The sequence below is a fragment of the Platalea leucorodia genome (genome assembly GCF_965183815.1).
Source record: "Platalea leucorodia genome assembly, chromosome: 6".
Lineage (NCBI taxonomy): Eukaryota > Metazoa > Chordata > Aves > Pelecaniformes > Threskiornithidae > Platalea > Platalea leucorodia.
This window is the reverse complement of record NC_138828.1, coordinates 54,918,942-54,942,879: the sequence shown is the minus strand read 5'-3', so window position 1 is coordinate 54,942,879 and position 23,938 is coordinate 54,918,942.

Below are 23,938 nucleotides of genomic sequence, written 5' to 3'. Positions count from 1 at the left end.
CTCATTTATTCTTCAGTTGTTTCAGTGTTGTTGCAGTGATATATTATTAAGTGGGGCTCCAGATGATACCAGAGGCTATGAAATATTTAGAAATAGTAATAGGGCTTTAGAAAACATGGAAAAGATGATATGGAATAAATTACACCCTTGTCTACTATTTAACATACCAAAAATACATTATTTACTACAAACCCTGATTTCTTCTGTGGCGAGGCACTTAATTATATGGCAAACAAACACTTACTTGGCAATTTATGGGAGCAGGGAGTTACTCAGGTAGGACTCTGGTGTATGGCTCTTTTTTGCCACCCTCCTCCTATTTCCACCACTGCCTGTTCAACTTTTATAAAATTTCTCCCCCCCCCTTTTTTTTTTTTAATAATTAGAACTCCTGAAACCTGTTGCAACAGATATATCAGATTTGTCAAAAAAAAAAAAAAAAAAAAAAAAAAAAAAAAGATTTTCCTCCTGGCTAGACATTTCCCTCATTGAGATCTGCTGCTTTCCCCACACAAGCTGTTCTGTCAGACAGTTTCCTGGTATAAAAGGCTTCATCTGTGACCTGCTGCTTTGTTGTGGAATATACTACAATTCTTTCAACAAAAAACAAAGTCTTCCAGAAACTTCCTAACACAAAGAAGAGCCTGTCTTTTCCCTTACTGTTGTGATGAGGAATGCAAATTGTTTTGTGGTTTGGGTGTGATTTTCCTGATGTAGGTGGACACAAATTTACTTACTTAAAGTGTTGCAGTTACATTTACTACAGCTGCTCAAGTGTATCATCAAAATGCACTAGAAAAGGGTGGATGGCTCCCATGTGCAGGTGTTTCTCATCCAGTTGTAGAAACCATCATTAGGAGGAGCAAGGTAGTTCACAGCCACAGGGGTCTGCCAGCCATAGCACTGACTATCCAGGGAGGAGGAAGTAAAATCTGGAACTAAACCAGAAGCAGCTATTTGAGAATTAGACCACTTAGTATGATTACAATCCCACACAAATTCTGCTGAGGGTTTTGTTGTTGGTGTTGTTTTGTTTTTTTTTTTTTTTATTGAGAGACAATCTGGTACAATGAACTTCAGGCAGATCTTCAATTTAACAGCCTGTACCTTTACCTTTTTCAGTGTTTCTGTTCTTTTACATGCACCTTCTGTAGTCTTAGCAATAGAGCATCCAGGAAATGTAAGAAACTTCTAACCCTTGCTGTACTCCAGAGCTTTGAGTTGAGAAATCCTCTAAATGCTAATCCTTCAGTAGTACTAATTTATATAGGTGCAATATCTGTAAAGATTAAGGTATCTACAAATCAGGATGGGAATAGTCAAAAGTAAAACTGACTGATAGGGCATTTGCTACTAGCTAACAAACATAGTCTGTGCTGAGTGAAGTCTGAAATTCAAGAGCTGGGGAAAAGAAGAAAGTAGAAGAAAAATATATTTACAATTGCAATTTTTCTGACCACATCTTTTTTTCCAAATTACACTGGCTGATTCTAATTGTGTTGTTATAAACAACCTGCCTTAACACAGAAGACAATAAGCTTTGCCTCTGCTTTAATCTCCTACAAAGTATGGTGCTCTAGCAGAGGTTCTCTCTTTTTTTTTTTTTTAATTTTTTTATTTATTTATTATTATAGAGGCTTACAACACATGCTTCAAAAGTAATTTCATGGAAGACTCTCCAAAAATATATGGCTTTGGAAACTCATAAAGTAAAATTAACAAATTAACATCTCTAACTAATCAGCTATCCTCAAGTCCCTGTCTTCAGGCAGAATAAAAGCTGGTTTGTAGTAGCTATAGCAGTTACTAAGAAAATAACACTTTCCCCCCCCCCCCCCCCCCTTTTTTTTTTTTGGTTATATTATGTTATCTTCCTTCAGATTTTGGGGTTAAAGAAACTTTTACTTAACTTGCTTAACCAGTGCATAGTACATCTATTCCACCCCAGTGGCCATAAGCATTTCCAGCATGTATACAAGAGCATGACTATATCTATCTGTTTAAGTGCATATGTAGGTAACATCAGTGAGCTCAGACGGAAACTGGTCCTAAGAAAATTAACTTGCTGAAGACAAACCAAAAATCAAATGAACATTTTGTAAGGACAAGCAGATCAATTTTGAGACAGAATAGCTGGTGCTTACTGATACATTTGTGACTTTTTTTTTAGAAACCAGCAAATTGAAAGTATATTGTTTAGTGTTGTACAAATATAAATTCTCATAGCATGGTAGAAAAAAAACAAGGCTTCCAACTGCGATTGACTTTTTTGAGCAAGTATTTTGAGAGTTCCGAGAAAAGTAATTGATGCAAGCTCCAATTTCAGGTAACAAGATAAGTGCAATCACATTGGTATGTGTCAAGATTTTAAGCAGTACATTTACCATTTGTTTGCATTACACGTATGTAAGACACATATTTATCTCAGTAAGACACCTAACAGTTCTCTTTACTATGATGGCTGCAAATCTAAAATATTTCTACCGATGTTGTCTACTTTACAATGTAAAGAAGCATTGTTTCTTTAATGTACCTGTTCTCCTCCAGTCCTGAGAACGACTAAGGGTTTTATTTGACTTAGTCTGTACTGATTCCTTGATGATATTGCAAAACACAGCCAAAATTTTCTCATAATAATTTTTGCTAAGTATCATCTCTGAAACACAGTAATAAAGATATTCAAAACAGAGGTTGGATTAATGATTAAGCTTTGAGATCAAGAAGTCAGTTTTCTTAGCCTTGTACATCCATCTAGAGGAATAAAGAAAAATGTATAGAACAATTACTCAGTGTCCTTTAAAAGAAGGAAGGTCACAATATCCAGCTCTTCTTTTCACAAGAAATAAATCAGTACTCGATTACTTTTTTTAAGAAATAAAGTGGTTTTTCTTCAGGTTAACATACCTTATGACTGTCCACCACCATGTCTATCGGGACAAATAATATGAGACCAATTTTCCGTTATTCATAGAGTCTAGTTATTGTCATTCTTAAACAGTTGTTTAGCTATTTAGTTTGTTGGCAGAGAGATGAGTTAGTTATGAACATCTTTAATTACTTTTTCTATCACTTGACAAAACCGATTGTTATCAAGGGAAATTAGACTTTCAAAAGTAATAAAAGAAAGGAGGAATCAGCTATGTCAGAGGTCTCTCATACAACAAGAATAAGTGAAAGGACTTATCAATTGGTTTCTAATTGAGTCTGATGGGAATAAAAGATACAATACCTTTTAATAAAAGGTGTGTGCATACTTTAAGCATACCTCCTGTTTTTTTCCATCACATTGTTGAGGCATTCATTTTATCCCATTGCCCCCTAACTATGGGAGATAGGAATACTATTTCACTGAAATCATCTTTACTTTTTAATCCATTATGGTTCTGAAGTGAGCAGAATATCATCATGAAAGATCATCATCTTAAATTTGGTTTCAAAAACATTAGCTAGATCCAAAGTGATTAGGCATCTTGCTCAGACTTCATGAAAAATATATTCATGAAAGTAAAATCACCATTGTTTCTTAGCAACAGCTTCATGACCAGCAGAGAAGGAATGAAGACTATGCTTAGAAAACTGTTTCCTCCCTGTTCATAGCCAAAAAAGTAATTTGTCCATCAGTAATGAAGTAACTTTGCCAGGATCCTAAAATATATACAGCTGACAGCTCAATAAACTCATTACGAATCTACCAAGGAACAAAATATTAGAAAAGATGGAAACTTGTACATGGTCAGTTAACTGGGCCACACTTGTCTGCACAAAAATCTGTTTCAAGCCAGAATTAATTCAACTTTTTTTTTTTTTTAGTTTTCTGTTTGTCTGTTTTTCTTTACTGTAGGCAGCACTGTTTGTTGCACCATTTCTGAGGGGAAGGAGGGAGTGGGCAGGAGAAAAAAGAGAGAGCTAAAGTCCAGAAAAAAAAAATGGATTGCTGGAAAATAAAAAAAAAAATCTTTTCTGAACACATGCCCTTTTATAATACACCTTTTTTTTATTAGCAGTCATTTGTCAGGCCCAGGATGGAATTTATGCATTTTCTACAAGTTCACACTGGTACTTTCTATGGGAAAACAGAATATCAAAGCTGTTCAAAAGCACAGATTCCAGATACAGAGGTGGTGGATAACAATAGCAGGTTGCATGTCTTAATAAAGTGTCAGTATGTAATGTGTTGGCACTCCATTTAGAAAGAAAGGAGAGTTCTCAAAATATTGTGATGAAAGCTCTAAACATTTATGGACAGGACTGTAATACTAGCTTCCTCTTAACTGTTTTAGGTCAAAGGCCTGTAATACAATGATTCTATTCCTACTGAGAGAATAGTACAACAACAAAATGAGCATATATTTAAACAAATTAAAAAGGTCAACAAATTAATAACTAAAAAAGGCACACAGCTTTGAACAACATTACAGCCTGGTAAAACAGCATATACTGTATTACAGAGCATAGAAAAGCATTATGTGCAGTATGAAAGAAGACTCAATGGAGTGACACATAATTGAGAGACAATATATAAGTGGCGGTATATAAAGCAGTCAAGGTTGACTTCTTAGAAAAGCACTCAAAATGGTCTCCTGAAACTAATCAGAACTGACAACAATTTTAAAAACTAAGATTATATAACAAAGTGATATGAAACTGTAGGAATGGAGCAACACAACCAATATTTTGTCATGCCAAATAATGCTTATCAATATTGCCAAATTTAAATGAATTAGAATAATTGCACAGCAAATTGGTTTTGGTTGGCTAAAAAGAAAGACGCTGATTCTTCTATTACAGAAATTATAAATTTCTTCTAAAAATATTAAAGCTAGCAAATGTGAATTGCGTTAGAATAATATTGCCAAAATCGGTATTGCTTCTCTATATTTATTACGACATGGACTAAAACTATATCACTATTCTTGCTCTCTGTCTTTTATTCTTTTGAGGTTTTTGATAGCCTTATATTTATATATAAGAATATTTCTTTTTGAGATTATTACCATTTATTGTTTAAAACTCTGTGGAAATAGGTCATGAATGAGAGAGCTGGAGGAAAGAAAGGAAAGAGGACAGCAAATTTTCTGTACTAGAACACCAAAATACACCATAGCATAAATACAGGGGAAAAAAAAGATCAATTAATTTTCTCATCTAGGACTTCAAAACACTATTTTCCTTTAAAATGCATTTATCTAAGGATTGTGTGAAAAATTGTAATAGCTACTATGCTAAATACTCAGCTCTTGTATTTATACCACATATATACATATGGTGTATATATACACCATACATAATGTATATATTCGTCATTGTCATTTTGAGCACTTATATTTTTCCTCTGGAAACAAGACACTTTATATAAAACAGAGCCTGTTAAAAAAATAAAAAAACACAAGAAAGAAAATAGCATGTATTACAAGTAAACCTTGACAAAGACAAAGCCTAAATTAATAACTGGTGTCACTAGTACCAGTGACCTCTAACACCTAATAACTGCATCTATACTAGTTTCAGTTCAATGTAGAAATAAATATCCTAAACATTTTGAGCTAAGTCTACCATCCCTTCAAAGAAAAATCTGTCAATAATTGTAGGAAAAAGCTACACACTATATAGTCCAAAAAAAACAGGTGTTCTTTCTTGCCCTAATTTTCAAGAAATAGTTCAGATTACACCTGTTTCACAAACTGAATCTCATAGCTCTGGGATGCAGGTGCAAAGCAGAGCAGGAATTTGTCTAACAAACAGCAGAGCTTTACTTCCTGTCGGAGTTCTCAAAGGAACTCATCAAGATGAAGTCCCAGACTCACAGTCAATACTCTTCCTGACTTTGCTTTTAGCTGCCTGCAAGCAGTACAATTTGAGTTAGCTTGGGCTGAATACAGTAAATACAACCCCAGAAACCCGATTTTGTTGTTGACACTGTTTACAGATCAATGTGATCTTTGATGTTGGTTCTGCTCTGAGTGAGGTTGGACCTCCAGAGGTCCTTTCCAACCTAAATGATCACAGAGCAAACCTATGAAGCAGCTTTTTAAAATAAAGAATATCCCCTGTGTTTTTCCATCCTGTCCCCCCCCAACAATGTAGTTTGCTCATGGAAGTGTTGGACTGTTATTTGCAAGACATACTCTTTGAATCCACCATGCTCCATGTCTCACAATGTCCTTGTGGATAAGTTGTGCTATCATTACATGCTTTACTGCTATTAAGACTATTTGAAAGTCATTAGGATTTCATGCATAACAGGAGGAAGAGTATCTCAGATTCTCACCCAATCTAATGTAGCTGCTTAGATGAGATCTTTCTTTGGGTCTTGGCAGAGGCAGCAGCTCAAGAAAGTGCTGGCATCCCTGCTGTGTTTCTCAGTCTTTTGATATCAAAACTCTTGCTCTCCACCTCCTCCTTCCACAATCTTATTCCTCATCCATTGTTCCTCTGGGACCAAAGACTACTAGAGAAAGATCTAGTTTGAGATTTGAGTATCCACATTTGGGTATATCTAAACTCCTGTAATAGTCAAGGAAGCTGTAGTCAACACAGGCAATGACAATGTTGGCAGTGCAATCAGTGGAGTCCAGAATTCAATACCGGTCAGTTTTCCTCAGCAGCAACTAGGCATGTGCTTTAGGGAAACCTTAGCCACAAGCACTCCAACGTCCATTGACTGTAGATTGCTATTGACAGTAGTGGGAGCCACCTAGATCCTGATTCGTAGACACACCAATTCAAGTGCTTTAATTAGGAGCTGAATCCCACTCCTACTGAGTTAATATGTAAGGCAGCTTATTCTGCACTTTACAAACTAAGGGGAGGAAGGCAATTTGTAGGCAGAGAGGAAGGGGTGCTCAGCCTGTCATCAGTCCTGAGCTGAGAGGCCATGCAAGTTACACCACCACAGCTCTCCAAAAGTGAGTACAGGAGGAGGGCAGGGGACTGGAGGAGTACAAATGCAGGGAAGGAACAAAGACACATGAGCCTGGGCAGCAGAGGAGAGCAACACAAAGCCAAACACAAGGCCCCTGGTGACAGTACTGACACCCAGTAAGTTCAGTATCAACCTGCACTTACAACCATAATATTAACATAACATTATTTCTTGCCCTTTGCTAATGGGAACACACTAGGGTTTATGTTAATCTAATATATTGTTGTCACATTTTGGTTTTGGCATCTTGTGCAGCTTTCTTAATATGACCTAGAATAATATTTAATATTCAGCTATGTCATCTTATTGGCACCCTTTACACTGACAAAGTAGATACAGGTCTACTTTTATCTGAGGTGTTCTCTGCTGATGCCTGTAAACTTAATTAGGATATTCTTAATCTCGAGTATTGTCCAGATGGAAAGAGCCACATGCAGTGCTACAACCATATCATTAAATTCTTACTTCACAACACCAAAATTATCTTTAAAATCTAATTGTAACAACAAAGTCTTTCCAACTTGATTCCATATAAAACCACCAAGCCCTTTTATCATGAGATCATTTTAATATGCCAATGGCATTGTCTTTTTTTTTTTTTTTACTATGGTACATCTCCCTCCCTGTCCACTTCTGTAAAAAGGATAACTAGGCTGAAGACATTATTTCTCACTGAAGTATTTATCAGGAGCAGGTGACTTGTCATATTAATTTAAATTCTCTGCTAAGGAAAGTATACTCAGCAGTAGATGTATATACATAGCAATATATTAAAAAAATGTGTTTTCCCTGCCTGAAATTACTGGTGCTTGGGCCTTTTAAGGCTACTTATATAGCAAGTCTTGGCCATAGTGTTGGTAATTGTATTTCTAAGATTATGTAATTGCATATTCAACTACAAAGCAAATTAAAATAAAAATAGTGGGTATGTACAGCCCGACTAAGATAATACAGAGAGTGAGGGTGAGAGGTCCAGGAAACCTAGTGGAGTTCTGCCCCGATCCAATGTCGGGAGAGGTTTCAATACAATCCCAAGGACGAGATTAAGACGCAAACGAGGTCAAATGCCGTACAACCTTTTGACTTTATTTTGGCGAACGAAGGAGTGAGGACCGGGTAGGGAGATGGGGGGAAAAAAAAAAAAAAGAAAAAAGAGAGAGAGAAAAAGAGAGAAAAATAGAAAGAGCGTGCTCAGGCGGGTGAGAAAAGAGCCACGTAGGGGAACTAGCTACCGCCACTCCGAGTCCGGCGTTGTCCCGTCGATCAAAGGTCCAGTCGGTGCAGTTTCTGTGTCCGCAGGAGCAGCTTCCAAGGAGGTGCACGGTGTAGGACAAGAAGAGAAAGAGAGGAGCAGAGGGCGAAGAGAGGGGACCTCAAAAAGCACATGCAGTCCTTTTATGTGGCCATGCACATGCGCAGAACGGGTCTGCGTACATGCAGTTTGCGCTTCTGCTTTTCGCGCCCTGGTCTCTGCGCAGGCGTGCGTGCAGTCCATGGCCCCGCCTTTCGCGTCCTGGTCTCTGCATGGGCATCCATCCTGTGGTGGTTTCGTTGGGGGCTGGGTGTCGAACCCAGAAGATGGCGGTAGAACGGCAATGTCGAGACAATTCTGGTTCCATAACAGTCTTCGACAAGTTCTGACTAAAAGGGGATTGAAAATTTGGACGGGAAAAAAAATTTAAAAAACCATTTAGTACTCCTACATGTTGAACTTGGTTGAATTAATTTTGACTTGACCTTAAGAGTGCTTAAATCTTCTTTTTCTGTTCTCTTTGAGAGGATGGTGACAAGACCTCAAGAACACTGAAACAGTGATGGCAAACAAGGATTTCTAGTTTACAGTCTATTTCTTCTGGACCATTCAGAGGGTACAGTTTTAGCCAAGTTTCTTTTTAAATCCAGGATTAACATTCAGTTTCTTCAGCAGTAGTAGCAGAGTTCTATGCAAAGAAGGCAGCAATTGCCTGCCTTGTGGCTGCTGATGTAAAAATAAAGCAAATTAAGGAAAGTCTTAGAAATGCACCAGCCATCCCTTCCCCTTCCTATCGCATACTCAATGATAAAGTAAAATATAATCTCTTAAACTAGTCTAGGAAAAGAACCCGCTAGAAATACGGTAACTATTGTGTGCTGTCTGGGAGATAGACTAGGTAAATTGGCCTTCCATGATATTATACTCATACATAAGGATTAATTAATGTTGGCACTGCTCTTGGCTGTCTGCATTCACACTCAGGAATGTAGAATTCATTTAACTGGGTGAGTTTCAAGTCATACTGGAAACTTCTGCCAATGACCAAATTGAATGTTCCCAGAATTGGAAAGACACAGACCATTCCTGCAGAGAAGTGTTGAAAGGTTTGACAGCCAGTTGCTGACCTGTGCTAGAATGAATATATGTTTCAGATTGAAAGGCAGAGCTGCTCAACAGCTCAATTATATAAGATCTTTGTGTTTCCATTCTTTAGTATATTTGCCTAATTAAAGAAGTGTTTCTCTTATGATTTGTACTAGCATGACTAGCACCCTAGAAATGTTTCTCTCCCAAAAGAATGTTAAATTTAACCATGACAATGGTTTTCTCTTAAGAGTTACCTACTTTGTAGCTTTTTAGTTTATGTCAGTCATACTTCTTCAGAGTAATCTTATCAGTAGCAAAAAGCGATACTCTGGAGTGATAGATTGCTTATATGCACTGGCTTTTATACTATTTTCACTATACTGCATCGGGACAACTTTTTATAAAATGAGTAATGAATTAGAGTATTTTTTAAAATCACCTGCTGATCACATTAATCTCATCTGAGTCAGATGAATTTGTCATGTATACTATTAATAATAACACTAGAAGTAGTGATATAACCTTCTTTGTCTTAGTTTCTCAGCTGACAACACATTAGTCCAATATTGTTATTGATTATCCTTGACACTTTCTTTCTCTTTTTAGTTCCCTTTTTTGTGTGTCAGACTCTGTCCATTCACATTGTTGAGTGGCAAGGGAGATAAGATAAAATGCAAGCAGCAAGAACAACTTAGTAAATATACTGCTTCAAACACCTCACCTGGCAGATTCTTGTCTATACGCAGAAAGGCAATGCATTATTTATATTAATTTCCATACCATGATCATTGTTATGTAAATAAAACAAAGTAAAACAATATAAAAGAGCAGTACAGAAAGAACACGTTCAGCAGGTGCTTACACCTCTATTGTCATGAAATTAAACTGAGGTCTTATATCTTATATATATATCCTTAATAAGAACAGATCAAGTTTCTGTAGATTAGGTCAAACCATGGAAACTGTTTATGGTGCATACACTTGACATATTAATAAAGATAAGAAGAGATTGCTGTAATAATTCAAGGTCATGTCACATAACACTTGTTTACAATACAATGTTACCAAGAATGATCAACTATTCTTTTATCCCTCTGCCTTCTTCACCACATATCCCCAAATCATTTTGAATTTTATTTGGTTTGCTTATGTCTATCAGTTCTAATGTTGATCAGAGCTCTACTTCACTCTAATTACAGACAAGGAAAATTTAAAAGGACAGGTCCTGTCCCTAAGCATTTTCACAACTATTTAGATACACATTACCTGAACAGCACTGAAGATTGACTTCTACATTTGAAAAAAAAAATAGAGTGTATTTAGACATATTTGGCACAGCATTACACCATACGCAGTCTCTTTGAAATCAACGATATCGAATAGAGAATAAACCTGAGCAGGTTGGCATGCTGTGTGTATTTCATAAGCATCATCAAATTAAGATCATCTCAAGCTATCTACTGTGCATCAACAGCAACAGACTTTGTTATTTCCCATTTGCACACATTTTTGTTGTGGTTGTTTATCTCCCACTGGAGTCCCATCTTCCTGCCATCTATTATCACCCTAACTCCCTAATGTGGCTCTTACTTTTTGTAGCTATTTCCTGTGAAATGAGAGAGTGCAAAACAGCCAGATCAGCATGCCTTATTTTTTCCCCCTATAAACACCAGTACTTACAGAAGAGTCTTTCTTTTCTTATTACAAGAACATCTGTCCCATGGACTTCTCAGGTTCAGAACAATTTTAGAGTTCAGGCCATGTAGGCTTGAGAATTTAGGTCACTTGATGCTCTTATGAATAAGGACAGATGCATGATTTCCTGTAAAGGTTTTTCTGTCTTATGTTGCTAGGTTAACATTTGTCTTCAAGTTTAGATATTGAAGGGAAGTGGAAATCCAATGTCTATTATCACATACAAAAAGCTCTGGTCTATACTAGCTATGTATATATGCATGTGTATTTTAAAACTATATAGGTATGGCCAAACTTTAGCAAGTATTGCTGAGTTATGTGTGCAGAAAAAGACATCTGAGACAAGCTCTAAATGTAGGAAAGCCCATGTTTTACAGTACAGTGCCGCAGAGGAATAAAACTTCTTTTGCAAAACAAAAAATCCACTCTTCTGCAAGAACTTAAAGATACCTTGTTAATGAAAAAACACTTAAAGAACTGCATAATTTCTCATCGAAATGGTCATTATTAATAAAAAACATAGACTTGAGTTCTCTAAAGTAGGCAAAATTGTAGCTGTGCTCTGCTGATCCAGCACATGGCATACAATGGTATGAAAAAAATCTACCAGTGTTCATGTTGAGAGCAATGATCTAGCTTTGTAAAATAATGAATAATTTGCAAAAATCAAAGTTAGATCAACAGCCTTTTGTGGAATCCATGTTCACTTTTGTAGAGGTGAATCAAATTGCTCAGGAAGGGACTGCACTGTGGGCAGTGGGAAGAGGCACAGGATGTTCCCTGTCTTCGTATATTGAACAAAATAAAGAGGGATGGCAAAGGACTTTTCATTAACCAGCAAAATAAGAGGAAGCATATGGGCTAGGGGAAGCCTGAAGAAAATATTTCCAGGGAGATCACTTAATTTGTAATCACAATAATACCTGTCAGATCAGGCCAGATCTAGTATTATTATATATGAGGTAATTTAGCAACAACTCTCTAACAAGCCATACTGACTCTATGCAAGAAGTTATTTTTCAGAAGCATATAACTTGAATACCTGTAGGTATAAGGAAAACATACCTGAATCACAGCAGGGCCACCTTAAACCAGTTTTGAATTTCCATTACAATCCCATGAGATGCTGCAGTGTCAGGGAAGGGTTAGTTCTCTATCAGACAGAGAACTGATGTTTGGATAGGAATTGAAATGAAGGAGACTAGAAAGTGTTAATGCACTTCAGATATTTTCTAGTAGAAGTCTCTAGAATCATAATGCAGCACTCATGATTTCTGCTTTGAGAATTTCACTAGGAAGAAAAAATTACAACTAATACTCCTTTGCTCATGAATTCTATATTTTCCCTACTGTTCAGTGATATTTTCCCTTCAGTATAATTCTACAGGAGAGTGTGAAATGACTAGTGATGCCTTCTGTTCCTGTCTCTCTGTTTACTCTCACAGAGGAAAGAGGTTTGGCTTTCTTCCTTCTTTTGGCAAAAGAACTTGTTAAAGTTTGCTTCCCCCCCCCCCCCTTTTTTTTTTTTAATAAAGTTAGATTAAAGGAGTGCAGCTCTGCCTGAATAAAATAACTGGAGCCACAAATTTCTTTTTGCTTTTTTTCTAAGTACCTTATTCACTCACAAAGATTATAGGTTTCAGAATAAGGTTACTCAACTACTTCATTTGGTATTTTTTTTTAACCAGGCAGCAGTATTTAGCTTCAGTGGTCCTGGCCTACCAGATGTTACATGCTGCCTTCATTTCTATGAGCTGTGTAGACATAAAAAAAAAAAAAATAAAATCACTAAAGGAAAGCATGCGATATCACATTTTATTCAAATAAAATTTACCATTTGACAACAGTCTACTGTAAAAATACCCCTGCTCTAAACAGTACCAAGGCCATATAAGAATACCCCTTAGTCACACGGCAGAGACAAAAAGCTGTCACATACTGGGAACTTGTGTGTTTATATAGAAACACCTCAAAAAATAGGGCACACATAGAGAATTTATTGCTGCCCAAAATCAAAAGCCTTCATGCAGACCTAGTTACTTCTGTGGAGCCAACTGGAAATGGACAGAGGACAGGACAGTGTAACGGGAACCTGATCCTCTTGGCAAATGATACTCACTTGTTTCAAAGGCCAAGGGCTTCTGCTTATTTGTTTCTTGTTTGCATTTGCAATCAATCTGAGCACTGGTTTATCAGGCAGCACTACCCACCCGTGGTTTGACAGCTGAACAGCTGAGGAGGAGGAAAAGTTGGAGAAAGGCCAAGGGGCTGTGCAGCGACAGCTTCGCTGGCTCTACACGGGTAGATTAATGAGTTTACAGAGATAGGTACGGACAATCCCTATTAAAGATATCACCTCAGGTTGAAGGTGGGGGCAAGGAAACCTCAGTCAGCATCTTACAGGTATTGCCTGCTGAATCCTTATCCAGGAAAAAAACCTCACTGGAGCTCTGACAGTTAAGAAAAGTTGCAACATAATATTCTGTTGGTATCTGGCCAATACTGAATAGTTGAGGATATAACCTTTTTTCTTTACTTCTGCTAAGGTGATTAATATCACCAACTTTGTAATCTTACTGGAGGATGGACACTAAGATTGTCTTTGCCATATAGAAAATGATGTAGAGGGTAGGACAGTGTGGGGAAAGTCATGTTGTCATCCAGCTACTCATTTGTCCCTCCTGAGCAACTGAGATATCACAGCACATGAAATACAACATGCTTTCAATCATAAGTGCTCAACACAGTTGACATGTCAAATATCACCCATGCTGGTCACCTATATATGGCCTAGCTTTTGTACTCAAATAAATAAATAAATCTGGAAAAAGCCTCTTAAAAAAAGGAACCTATAAAACTGGCTGTACCATTAAGTAGTGTTAGAATTGGGTTAGTGCTCAAATTATTAATGAGTTAGGATGAGGACATTCCTTTTCCCCCAAAATACTATATTTTATATAAACTATTTTAGTGGCATAGACATACATCTATATGACATGGAAAAGAGTTGCCGTGTTTGCAACACCCAGAAAATCTATTCCCAGGGATCCTGTTCCTTGTGATGAAAATAGAAGATAGATTGAATTAACTCAGAAATATTTTCAGAATATATCCTCATTTTATAGGAAAAATTTCTGACTATGTTCTTTCTGGATGGTGAAAAAGAAGAAAAAAATACCACAGAGATATGAATCAGGTATGACGAGCTGTAATGGAATATAAAATATGCAGTAAATAAGAGCAATTCTATTGTTAAGGAGTCTTTTAACTGCCTATTTGTGTAAGCACGGGTAAAGATATGACATTTCCCTTGGCAATGTTAAAGACAGAGCAATATTAAGCTTTGTACAAAAGTTCAAGTTCTTTTATGTCACTCTTGACTTTCTTCCAGGAGTTTATAAACTGACTGCATTCATCATTACAGGTGCAATGATGAAATGCAGACCCTGAAGATAATAACATGTTTTCATCTGTTGTTTTATCTGTGAGAACATTCAAAGAAAATAATGGAAGAGAAATATTGAAGAATCTCTAAATAAAGCTCAGATTTTGCTGCTTCAGTTTATAATCTCTGGAGATTTGCTGAATTGAAGGACATTTTAGGACATTAGAGGACCTATGGTCTTCCTTCTCACATCACTTTTTTCCCCTTACCCTTTAAGTAAAAGGTTTATAAATAAAAGTCCGTTTAAATACGTTATGCTTTCACAAATTATACTTGTGATTAAAGTCAAATGAAATAAATGTTAATTTTGGTTGGATTTTATCCCAGTCTATTAAAACTAACTTTTAGGGTTAAGATCAAAACCTTGCCAAAGATTTTTCCACAATGCTTTTTGTCTGAAATATGAATTTCCATACTGGTTCTTTTTGCAGAGAAGGTTTGTATCAGCAACACTTTACATTTTCAAAGAAGTAGAGAGCCTGGAGGCAACTGAAGAAAAAAAGATACTCAGAGGTACTAGCTGCATTTCTGCTATACTTACAAGATAGTACCTGTAAAACTAAGAAGTAATGCATATTTAAAATAAGTAGCATCGCAGTATTTTTCTTTTAGAAACAACAATGTAAAAAAAAACCCAACTGTTGTAAGCAGCCAGTAACAAACTGCTCCAGTTGCTTTTAGAACCATTGGGGGTTTTTCTTTTGTTTGGTGGTTTTTTTTTTTCTTTTTTTTTTTCCCCTCCACAGTATAGGCACCTTTTTATGGCTGACAAATGCCCAAAAGATAGCTGCAAGTGACTCAATGACAAAATTTGTTTAAATTAGATACGAAAGACTTGAGCATTTATTTTAATCTGTGTAGCAAAACAGATCTAATGAAGATGTGATTACTATTATATTCTTAATGAAAAATGATTTCAAAATTTAGCAGGAAAGTTCAAGATATATGAACTTATTATTCAATGTAAGAAACTAATGAAGATTTACCTGTTTCTAGCATAGTCTTTTGGACCCTGGAGAAAAAGTAGGAAAACAAGTATCTAAGAACAGCTGAAGCTATTTCTGTGTCACCTTTAATTTTAAAGCAGTTGATGAAACAGTGAATTAATTGGAACTGCTGAACCAACCCTAACCTTTTTTTTTTTTTCCAAAGTTTTAATAACTTTAGTTTGCAAAAGAACAGTGCAAACAAAAAGATAGAGGCCTCTTGTTCTGAATATTTTTTTTCATTAATCCAGAGGGACCAGAAGTATTATGGTAGGCTTCTAAAGGGCTAATGTACCTGAAAAGATGAACTGTCATATATTACTGTGCTAGGTTCACTGCACAGAGCTAAGCTATCTGTCTAATTTGAAAAAGCCTAGTAAAGCAAGACTCAAACACAAAAATCTACTTCCCTGAGGATAGCTAATGTTCCCTGGATGCTTTACAGTTTTGTGGTGTTATTTTGTACGGTTTCCCCTCTCACTTTTAATTTCTCAAGGCTCTGTACAGAATTCTGTTAATAACACCTCTTTATTTTTATTTGTCAGGAATAAAAAAACTGCTCAGCTGTGTTAGGATTAGCCCTCAAGATTCTCTCTGAAGACATTACAATCTGGAAGATCTATAGAAAAAGGACTGGATACAGCATGGGGTGTATTTACATATGCATTAACAAAACAATCAAAGCACTGATCTGAAAGTGCCCATAAAGGAAAGGTTGTAGGGATTTTTGTTAAAGTTACTGATCCCTAATCATTCTGCAAGATACGCAACGAAGCTGGCCCCCTACATATTTTGCATGCATATGCCTCCATGGTATGTTCTTTGCTTAGGAACTTTGGAGCCATTACGCTTGCATATACCAGTGAGGCCAGGATCAAGGCTCTATATTCCAGAGCCTGGGGAGTCCAGGCAGTGAAGCCAAAAGCTTCACTTGTACTTTAACTTCCATTGTACTTTAACTGCCATCACAGATCCTCAGCTATGGCTGAGGAGAATGAGACAACTTGGAAGATGTGTGTAAATGTTACCTTTCTTTTCCTTCATCCTCAGCGTCTTAACACCCAATCTCCTGACAGGTCCACACTGAGCGTGTGAAGTGCACATCTTACATCCTGTCTGTCATAACAATTTGTATGACACTCCTCAGGCTAGCAGCACAAAGGGAAGCCCTTCACAGAGGCTGCTCAGATGGCTTCTTGCCTGTGAGTCTCCCCCATTCCTGCCTCAAAACTGGAACATTCTTCCAAATACTGATTAGATAGTGTTGTGCCATTTTCCTCCAGGAAACAAATTACCAGCACTAGTAATAGCTCTCTAGACAAATACACACAAATTGGATGCCTAATGGCAAAGTATGCTGAACTGTTCTAACTGGGTAAGGGAAAATTCACACTTAAGAGCTTGTTGAGGAGCAATTCCAAAGAATCACTTGTGTCTCTGAGGAATCTTTCAATAATACTATTTATAGGGCTTAAAAATGCCTGGTTTAATGCATATTTTTATTGGTAAGTATGAAAACAATGACATTTTAATTTTCTAACATTTTGTACAGGGTCATTGAGCTGAAGGAGAACAAAAGTAGTTATCTATTCTAACCCCTGGTAATTAAGTTGTTTTGAAACACGCCCAGCTATGGAGACTCCATAACCTGCTCAGGTCACACACTTTAAAAGTTTCCATAATTTCCTCTTAAGTGCTATATTGTAGATCTCTGCTCATTTTTGTTACACTCTTGTTGACTCATTCCAAATGGATACTTTTTTTTTCCTTTAAATGCAGCACCCAAAACTGAATGCAGAATTACAACTGACACTTTGTCAGATATGTATGAAAATGGCCCAACAAACAAATAAGGGGCAAGAAAGTATTGAAAAATGTTTGAGCATAGTTATGTTTTTGCTGTACCTTTTTCATTAATTTCTATCTCAGTCATAGATGCTGAAGAAATATCACACATCACTATCAATGGGACATAAGCAAGTCTTGGAGCCCATGATTTAGAAGCTCTGCAGATGTTGACCCAAATCTCCCATAACAGTTCCCTATTTTGAGAATAAAAGAAGTTCCAGTCTCACACAGGATTCTTAGATAACCCTGCAAGTAATAAATAAAAAGTGAAAAATAAGTCATATTGTGATGTATTGTTCATTTAAGAAATGGAGGAGCATGAGAATCCATAAAAAAAAAAATCTTTTAGTCCTAACTACAGGCAGTCATTGAGCAGCCTCCCACCCTCTTAAATGAATTGTAAAAGCGGGAAAAGGAAGATACAAGGGAACAGTTTAGAAGACAAACAGTTAAAACAAAACTGCTGGTGCTGAAGCACTAAAACACTCCTGTTATCAGTGCTGCAAATCTGCTTTTTAGGGCTTTTGAGCCTCCATGTTCCTGCTGCCTAACTCTGAAGAGAGGTGGTTAAAAAATATTGATGAGATACGCCATCAGCCTTTTTTTTTCCCCCATCCAGAACATATTACAACTGTGATCCTTTAACGTTCATCATGTTTTCTTCTCACAACCATAACGTTGTGAATATTCTCAAATTTCTTAATTTTACATACAGTTAGAAAAGGAGAAAAATAAAAACAATTAAAAGCTAATAATTAGAAACCAAGTGGCATCATCTACTATTTATTGCACCTACAGTCATAGCATAAGAATATTTGGTAGCCATGTGTTGATAGGTTTCTCCTCTAAATTTAAGTTCTTCAAAATATTGTAGATTAAAACATCAGGTGAGAAAATACTGAAGAAAATATCAAAAAGCAGACAAGAAAAACATGACTTTCTGCTCTACTTAGTTGATATAAATATCTGTATACTAGACAGCTCTTCAATTTAAAATATTATATGCTATATGATTTGTAACAGCTGAAAACCTGATTATTTGTGTACCTTTACATTTGTGTACCTCTATATTATCTATATGCAGATATTTAGGAACTCAAAGTTACAGCAACTTCTTAATCTTTATTTTGTTTCTGAATATGACATTAGAGACAAAGTAATGTTATGGCTGAAAATATAAGTAAAGAGAAAATGCATTTTCTTCAAATACTTTCAGATTTATCACTAGTATCTACCAAGTGTGCACATTTCTATAATCACTTTTTTATTTAGTCATCATAAACACAGAGAAATAATAAATAATATCACTCAAAAAACCTGCATCACAAAAGAGCAAAACAAGTAAAATAAACCTTTGTATCATTTTTGCTACTATAAAAACAAAAACAAAAACCAACTCCTTTTATCTGGAGCAGTCTGGTCATCTCACATAGTCTTGCCATAAGCACAATATGAAAAGACCCATTTTCCACCTGCACTGTAGTCCTTTCCTTCATTTGCAACCAGTATTGAAGGTCAAAGCTAAAATACAGATTTCAGCATCACTTCTAATGTTACTTGTATGACTATTGAAATACAAAACGTACAGAACTTAATGAGGTACCTCAGCAAAACAATTACCATTTTATCAGATCAACAGAGAGCAGAAGTAATTTGAATGTTTACTTATGATATGCAAGAGAATAAGCCCAGAAAAGCATCCTTGAAACTGGAAAGTGGCATGCCCAAAGAGCTTGCGGACTAAGCGTACACTGGGTTAGTTATTTAAACCCAAGCTCTTCAGCCAGGTCCTTGGCAACCAGCAGTTTGGGTGTTAAGCCCACTTTCTAGAGCCCCAGGGAAGTTGCCACAGATGGAACCAGCAAATGCAGTGCATTACAGACCCCCTGGTAGGCAGGTCTGGGACCGCAGCAGCTGGGAAACCACCCCAACCTTCTTCTCACAACTGAGAGAGTCAGCCAGTGGCAGAGTCAGCTGCCTGAGGCAATGGGCAACTTGCAATGGGCAACACTAGAGAGAGCTGAGAAGAAAGCAGCCCACCCCATGGCCTGTCAGGTGGACTACACAGGGACCAGGTTATTTCAGTGATCCAAAGAGCCGATTATTCAACCATCCTACCAGCTGAGAAGCCAGCCAGCCCAGAGACACTCATTCAGGCTGATGATACTACCAGTGTCTGCTTTGGAAGGGAGAAGGGTAGGAACTCCCTCACATCAGCGGTCAACAGAGGAAAATTATCTTTTTGCAAATTGTTTGGCAAGATCAAAAAAGGAGGCCCCTGACCTACAAATATTGTTGGAATTCTACACATCTCAAAACATCTACAAAGTGTGGACAAACTAAGGTAAGGGATATGAAACTGTTTGGAAGGCACAAATCTTACATAAATGACAAAGATCTACCAGGAAATACCCTGACAGCAAACTACCCTGAAAGAGTTGTGCCAAGCAGTCTGCATCCACATTGATCTGCCTGTGCCCAAATAGTGCTCCTGACCATTTCAATGCAATCTGAGGCACTGTGGCCTCAGGCTCAGTGAAGGCCCTGTGATCCATCTGCACTGGTCAGCACAGAGTGGTGGTCTCTCTGTAGGTATGACACCTCTTCTTTGACAGCAGAAAAGGGGTGTCATGTTCCTTTTCCTTCACCCCAATCTCTTTTTTTTGTTGTTTTGTTGTTGTTGTTGTTGTTGTTGTTGTTGTTGTTGTTGGGTTTTTTTTGTGTGTCCCGAGCTCACTTTCAAAACCCTGTACTCTGAAGAAAAAAAAAAAAAAAAATTGCTTCAGCGCTCCTCAGCATGCTCAGACAAAATACTTTGCATTTGAAGGCTCACTCTAACAGACAAATAGCCGAGGACAGCAAGGAGCAGGATAACAGTGTGTGAAGATCAAAAGTCCTTTAAATGATTTCCAAAAACCTCGTCACAGTGAACCAGCAGCTTAATGCCTTGCTATGTGCACAGATCTGTGATGTCAATCTGTGACATGCAGCCATCACTTCAGAACCTTAAAAAAAAAAAAAAAAAAAAAAAAAACAAAACACACCACATTTTCCTGGAGTTGTGTGACAAACTCCCTTCAGCTCTTCAGCAGGTACTCCCTGGGATGTAAGCTGGTCCGACAGCAGGGAATTGCTTGGTTGAACAGCGTGTAGCAAACGCTCATGATCTCAGCAGGGGAAATATTTTTGTGGATGCTACTACGTGCAATGGATTGCACAATGAAAGCTCTGCTGAAAGGGACATGCTGTTGCCTGGATAAGATGGATGGGGTGTTTTTGAATATCCTGCGTAAAACTAGTGCAGGCGACACACCACTAATGGAAGTTTTAAAAGTCACTGTTATGCAGCAAGCCACCTCCAGTTAATAACTTCTGTGAACAGGTGTTACTGCTCTGGGGATCTGCACTGCTCTTTTGCCATACGATGCATACGCTTGTCTTTAAGTGCAGATTGCCAAGCATAATTAAGAATAGTAAAGAATTTTTTTTGATGCAAATATATGAGCACATAATACATCCTATTTAGAATTGAATTGACTATTTCCAGGCAAAAGAATAGCTCTTTCTGTGGTGCTCCAATCCATACTTTCTTGGTCTTATTTCAGATAGCAAAAACACATTCTGGTCACTATTCAGTTTTTCTGATTTCCAACAAAGTGCGTAGTCATTTATTCTGTTCTGAGATCTGAAATCATATGCACAAGACTTCATATCAATTAATCTTGGGCTTCTGCATAAGTCTAACATTTTTCTTTATAACACTTAAATAGGCTTCTATAAACGCATAAACATATTACCAATGTCTTTTTCACCTCTACTCTGCGATAGCAGAGCCCAAAAACTGTACTCTTCTTGTGCATGTTACAAAAGATGGTTCAAAGGAAGTATATTAAAAGCTCTTCCCCCTTTTATGCCATCCATTTAATTGCATCGTTCCCTTGTCCACTGGTACGCTGACTGTGTAGGTCTGTTCAGCCTTGGCTTTTTCATGGTTCGCTAGTACCAGTATCTCTATTCTCAGTGATGACCAGTCTTTGTTTTGAAAAAAAGAAGTCCTCTGTGGATTTCCAGATGGTGATGGGAACCTAATTCACCATGCTTAGAGTTAAACCCAGTGAGAGACTTGGGGTTAGACCTTGCTCTATTTCCTCTTCTGGTAAGCCTGCTGCAACCCTTTCTTTGTGCGTCAGACAAGTCCTAGTGGTGCCAACCTCAGAGCTTTCCTGATCTTTGCAAGTGTGTGATGCACATCTTCAGAGACTTCTCCGTTCTCCATACATAAGAGGCTATTTCAAGGAAAACTAGAACTTTCTCCCTGAATAATACCACAGCTTGAGGTCTATCTTTAGCTTACTTGAGCCTTGCTTGTACAGATGAAAATGGAATTTTAAACCAGATTATTTTCCAATTCTAGTGATCCCTGAGCTCCCATATACAGAAACTTGATGAAAGTATTCACAAAGCACTGCAGGGATAGTTGCATGTGGGGTTGGTATTGAAGGTAGACATATCACATGCACACAAGAACTTCAACAGACTATGTTGTTCAAAAAGCTGAAGTGCAGAAGTGTAGAATAAAAATATCCATAAGCACTGCTTGCTGTGAAGTTTTGTTGTGGGTCTAGAATGCCGAGAATCTCAAAGACTTCCATCCACAAAAATGCCTGCATCAAATGCCAAAGGTTGTATTACATTACTGTGCCTTCCCTTAAAAAAAAACAAACAACCAAATTATTCAAATGACCTACTTGGCACATTCTGTCATTGCACATTGTATCTCTCTGACTTCAGCATTCCCACAAGAGCTGAATGCAGCCCTCTTCAAATTTTGATCAATCCGTCCTCATCAAAAATCCTTCTCTGAACTCTCATATGCATTTTGGTTTCCTCCAGAAGTTTAATCAGTATATGCACTCTTCACAAAGGTTACTAGAGTCAGAAGTTTTCCACCTTTGCTGATACTTAACAAGCTGTTCTATCAATTGCTCTGTCCACCAGGCTGCTCTCTCTCATTGTCACTGTGCTGTGAAAGGCAAACATGTGGTAATAGAGACTGATTATTTTCTTCTGAGTGTTTGAATTCACTGAAAAGAGACCTTTTGAATGCCCTAGTGAATTCTCCTGATAATTTTTAAAGAGACATTTTGCTGGTTTTCCCCTCCATATTAGAGGGGATTGGCAGTTTAGCGAAAAAAACTTCCATAAAATGAAGTTTGCCTGCTGCCATAGAAAAGCCTTTAATTTCCTCTATATTTGCCCTTACAGCTTGGCATATCACAAGCAAAGAGGAAAACATCACCCTGTGAACTAATAATTTCAGATAAGTCTTACACCCCTTTATTATTTATACAATATTAGAGGCAAGTATGAAGCTTTAAACATAAATTAAAAGGTAATCTCTTATCTTTGAAAGGATACATTCAAATTGGACATTAATTTTTACAAATATAGTAATCCAAGTATGAAGACTGGGTACAAAGACTGGAGGCTAGCATAAGAAATGGACTAAGAGTAAAAAGTAAATTAATAACGATGGTTCTTCGCAAGCATGCCTGTAGCCTGACCTGCTTATCTCAAAAGGATCTCGTGCTGGTGAGTGCATCTCCCTCAGACAAAAGGTTTATTTATCATGCTGTGACAGATCTGAGCTGCTCTGAATTGAGTTATGAATACTGCATATTGGTGAATACTTTGGAATGTTTACAGTATGAATACATTGAGATACCTCAACTAAGATGTCTGTGAAACAGGTGGGATGCAAAAAAAAAAAAAAAAAAACAAAAAACAAAAAAACCCACAACCAAAAAAAAACCCCAAATCAAAAAAACCCCTTATGAACTATTAAAGCACAAATCCAGAACCATTGGATGAGAGAAGTATATCTCAGCCTCTTCATACCCAGAATAAGTGTAAACCAGAAACCAGAACAATAACAACTCTACAAAACAAGCTGGAAAGAAATCTGGTTCCTATCTCAAGAGAAAGTTCTGTGAGAAACCAAGCATGAGTGTGGAGTATGGTGTGCAGAGGCAATGAAAATACGATAAAAAAGACAATGAGATAAGTATTTTCATACTGTATAGATGATTTTTTTTTTCGTTGCCATAATAAAACTTTAAATCTTTCCTTCTACTGCAAAGTAAATAAAGCAAAGGTATCTGCAGTACAAAAGAAGACGACCCACAAAGGAATGAGGTGGAATTATTTGTCTTCAACAGTTATTCTGTGCAAGTGATTCTAAACTTCTCCCTTGTGGGGACATGGCTAAGAGCAGAACAACAAATTTATCTCTGAACATACGATGGCACAGCTCTGCCATCTGAAGCTTTCTCTCAGACCTCAGGAGTCAATTACAATGCCATCAGAATCATTTGGTAACTTGGAGCCAGGCAAACACTATATATGTTTTATATAGAAAATGCAAATACCTTTAAGGCCAAAAAGGGGGAAAGGAGTAGTGAACCTGAACAGGATATGGACATTATGATTTATAATCCTGAACAGTGAATATCCTTAACTGTAAAAATCAAAGAAGTGTCAAATACAGCCAAAACACTGATGTGCTGTTTTTTCAAGAATCCAGGTACATATCCATCTCCCAAGATCAAACCCAAAGCCACCCCAGACCTTCTAGAAAAGTCTCACCCATCCTGGAGTACAAACCTGAAATCTTACATCACCTTTTTAGTTGGTGATAGAAT